Source organism: Humulus lupulus, chromosome 4, assembly GCF_963169125.1.
Source record: "Humulus lupulus chromosome 4, drHumLupu1.1, whole genome shotgun sequence".
Lineage (NCBI taxonomy): Eukaryota > Viridiplantae > Streptophyta > Magnoliopsida > Rosales > Cannabaceae > Humulus > Humulus lupulus.
The window spans coordinates 243,799,435-243,803,821 of record NC_084796.1 but is presented as its reverse complement, the minus strand read 5'-3'; the positions used below and the strand labels follow the sequence as shown (position 1 = coordinate 243,803,821).

General features: G+C 38.2%; 1 non-coding gene across 1 annotated transcript; it reads right to left on the bottom strand.

The window, feature by feature from the left end:
* Positions 1 to 3,861: 3,861 nt before the first annotated feature.
* LOC133833463 (small nucleolar RNA R71) lies at positions 3,862 to 3,968 on the bottom strand. The gene has a single exon (XR_009892841.1). It is a non-coding gene; the product is annotated as a small nucleolar RNA R71 (small nucleolar RNA).
* Between the last annotated feature and the right edge of the window lie 419 nt (positions 3,969 to 4,387).

The window sequence follows — 4,387 nt, the reverse complement described above, 5'->3', positions numbered from 1 at the left end:
TGAACCGGCGAGGAACCGTCGGGTAATTTCCGAAGGCATCTGGAACTCCAGCTCCATGTCCTGGTGAGCTATGCTGAACTTGTCCAAGTGGGCTTTGGTGACGTTGCTCTTCTGTGGAATCGTACCTCCAGCAGTAGTACTAGCTCCGCAATGAACATAGTGTGTGTTGACGATAAACACAATAATAGTCGAGAGCGTTAAAGAATGGAGAAGATACCTGGGTGTTGTGGATGGTTCCATGGGGTTTCGCCCTCTCTGTACTGCTCTTTCTCTCTCTTTTTTTTTTTTTTTACTTCTGTTGTATGCCTTCTTTGTTGCACGTTGCGATGAGTCTTTAAAATAGTTGAAATAGAAGTTATAAACTCATCGATATTGACTTCCGTGGCAACATCCTTGCTGCATGTTTGAATCTATATCTAGTGGGAATTTTTTTTATAGAACACACATCCCAAAATTAAATGAAAGGTTACTCTATTATTATTTTATAAATAGAAATTAATTAGTGGTGGTAATAAGGTTTTTCTTGAATTATACTTAAATATCTAGTTTAGCAAAAATAGGACAAAAAATATTTTCTATAGACATTTTTGTGTATTACCGTTAAATTATTTGGTAAAGAATTGTAATATTGACAATGAAAATACCAAAACTATTTTTAATTACAAGCTATATTATATTTCTAAAATTAGGTCTTAAATTTTGTAGGCCATTGAAAATAAATCATACACGCATTGATTTAACAAAATTAATTACACATAGGGAACGAATTGCACTATTGACAGTATTTTGTCACACTAATGTTAATAAAAGTTGGTTTCGACGCGTGCGTAGTTATAAATTTAAAATTTTCATTATGATAGTGTTTATTGTAGTCATTCAGAACATCTCAAAATATTTAAAAAAATTCTGAATAATTTACAGTGTCGAAAACAAGGTTCAAATAGTTTGTTGCATTCGTGCACTAAAAAAACAGGCACACGTAGAAAATTCAATTGTTTGAACCTTGTTTTCGGCACCGTAAATTATTCAGAATTTCTTGAAAATTTGTGGGATGTTCTAAATGACTACAATATACACTGTGAATGTGGAAACATCAATCCAGAATGCATTAAATAATATATATATATATATGCATATCCAAAAGACAAAAAATAATACTTAAATGTGGGTAAAATATGGTGATGTGTAATGCCCTACTATACCCTAGAACTATTACTATGCGAGTTATAAATGTGTCATTAGCTCGCTAATCGAGGTTTTAGGTTAAAAGTGTGACTAAATTGAAGTAAAACTCATTTAATGACATTAATTATAAAGATTTGGATATTCATTGTAATCATAAAAAGCTATACAGTTGGGATCCCAAAATACTGCTTAGAAAATATGTTACAAATAAGAAATATAATTACAATCGACCTAAGTGACAAAGCAGTTCATTACAATACATTTCTTAAAATATCCTTGGCCGTGGTAGCCAGGTAGGCCGAACATGTACCCGTCGCTCCACGCTCTCTGTACTCATGGTTGGTCGACCTTTCCTTTGTCCTTACTTGCACCATACAGCACCCGTGAGCCGAAGCCCAGCAAGAAAACTCAACATATAACATATCACATATCAATCAAACAATATACAACAAAACAGTCATCAGACTAAACATGTAGCAGCCTACGCCGACCCAGGTGCTTTACCAGGCCCTGGGTTCGCGGTCTTCATCGAGGGGTGGATACAGCACCCTAGGAGGGTGTCGCCCTAGCGGCTTGCACATAGCGTGCTCAACGCCAATCCCGGCCACCTTGCTGTACCCGGCTGCTTGCCGTTTGATAAACGAGTTTTAGGCTCGTTTATGGTTCTAGTTTTTAGGTTATTTTTCTTTAGTTAGGATTGTTTTATTTCGGATTTATGCTCGTTTGTTCTTGTTTCAGGGTAATTGATGTTAAGTGTTGCAAATATTGAAAAGGAGCGAAAATGGAATGAAATCGAGACGGATTAGTGACTTTTGGGTGTTTCTGTAAGTAGCGCTACAGCGCTACCTTGGGAGCGCCGTAGCGCTAGGAAGAATTCTTGAAGAGCTTCAGCACTGACTTAAGCGCTACAGCGCTACAACATCAGCGCTACAGCGCTGGGAAGCAGTTTTCAGGAAGATAGTTCCTGACTTTAGCGCTATAGCGCTACCAAAAGAGCGCTACAGCGCTGGTGCCTAGTTTTTTCCCTGTTTTGTTTCTGAGTTTAGCGCTACAGCGCTACGATGTTAGCGCTATAGCGCTGGGGTCGCGATTTCTGGCCTAATTGGTTATTTTTGATGGGCAATTCAGTCTTTTCGAGAGGGGAATTTTGATAGGTTTTTTTTGGAATCATATATGCGACTGAAAGAGGGCTAAAGAGACGACGACGGCTGGAGTAAGAACACCATATTGGAGGATTCGTCACTGAGTTTTCATCATTTTTTTCTGTCAATTTTCATGTTTGTAATTGAATTATCTTATTGCTAGAATGAAGATCATAGGCTAAATTTTCTTTTAGGGCTTTTATGTGAATCTTTTGGAAACCCTTGTTATGGTTTAATGCAAAGTTGATATTCTTCTTCATCTCTTTCAATTCCTTGCAATCTATGTTAATTGTGCGATTATTGATTGATCACCTCTAATTGCTATTTTATGAATCAAATTGAAATCTGAAAAGTGAAATTTGATATGCTTTGATTGTTTGGATGCAAATTTAATTTAGAACGAAGGTATCTAGATTATTTGCGTATTTTCTGAGTTGCGTGGCTAATGCCCTCTACATGATTCATCTTACCATAGAAATATAGGAAGTTGTCATTTAGATTGAATTTCATAAGTCTTAACCAGATTATGAATTGTTGTTGCAACTTATTCTTGAATAGGGAGAAGGGAATATAGACGCTTGCATTAGGAAATAACAGGGTGGAAAAATAGAGGATCATAATTGTCCTAATTGTATTTTCTTTGTTAATTTGTTTTATTCTTCTTTGCGCTTCGTTAGTATTTTTCTTAGTTTAAAAATCGCTGATAATTGTTTCATCAAATAGAATTAAGGGATTAATTAATTGGTAATTGATAAATCAGTCCTTGAGGACGATACTTGGTTTTACCATTTTATTACAAGTTTGCGACTGTGTGCACTTGCATAGCTATAAATTTCGCAACAAGTTTTTGGCGCCGTTGCCGGGGACTGAAAATTATCAATATCAGTCTAATTAATTTTTATTCTAATTTGATTTTTATTTCTCTCGTTTCTAATCTGTTTAGTTGCTTAATTTGTCTATCTCAGGTGAATTTTGGTATATGCGTGGCAGGAAAGGAAAAGCCACACTTGTTCCTCTGAATCCCGAGATCGAAAAGTCTTGCAATCAAATCAGAAAGAATAAGAGAGAGACGCAGAATTCTGTGAAGATGGCACAGAATGATGGGGATGGCAGGAATGGTATAAATCCAGGAGTTGTCCAAGGGGTTCAGGCTCAGACCAATGCTGAGAGGAGTCTGAGAGATTATGTGCTACCCACTCTGACGGGAGTACAAAATAGTATACGCCCACCAGCTGTAGAGGCCAACAACTTCGAAATCAAGCCTGCTATTTTACAAATGGTGCAGTCCTCTGTGCAATTCAATGGGTTGCCCTCTGAAGATCCTCACACCCATTTGTCCAACTTCCTGGAGTTGTGTGGAACCTTCAAATATAATGGGGTGAGTGATGACGCAATCAAGCTTAGGCTCTTCCCATTTTCTCTAAGGGACAGAGCTAAGAGTTGGCTGAATTCTCTGCAGCCAAACTCCATTGTCACTTGGCAAGATCTGGCTCAGAAATTTTTATCCAAATTTTTCCCTCCGTCAAAGGCTGCTAAACTGAGGGGAGAGATAAATAACTTTTGCCAGAATGACGGGGAGTCACTGTATGAAGCTTGGGAACGGTTTAAGGAACTCCTGAGAAGATGTCCTCATCATGGCATTGAACAGTGGATGCTAGTACAGAATTTCTACAATGGTTTATGTCCAACAACCAGAACTATTATAGATGCTGCAGCAGGTGGTACTTTTATGAGCAAGAGTGCAGCTGGTGCTTATGAGCTGCTGGAGGACATGGCTACAAACAACCATCAGTGGTCAGAGGAAAGATCATCAGGAGTTAGAAAGGTAGCTGGAGTGCATGAGCTAGATGCGATTACTGCTTTAACAGCGCAAGTAGCCTCTTTGACCAAGCAGTTGCAACAGAGTAGTATGTCTGCTAATGCGGTTCAGATGGAAGTGAGGTGTGAAATGTGTGGTGGTGCTCATTCTTTCGATCAGTGCCCTATCTGTAATAATAACACCCCAATGGATCACGCCCAAGTTCAAGCGGTGAGAAATTTTCAGAGGCCACTCAATAACC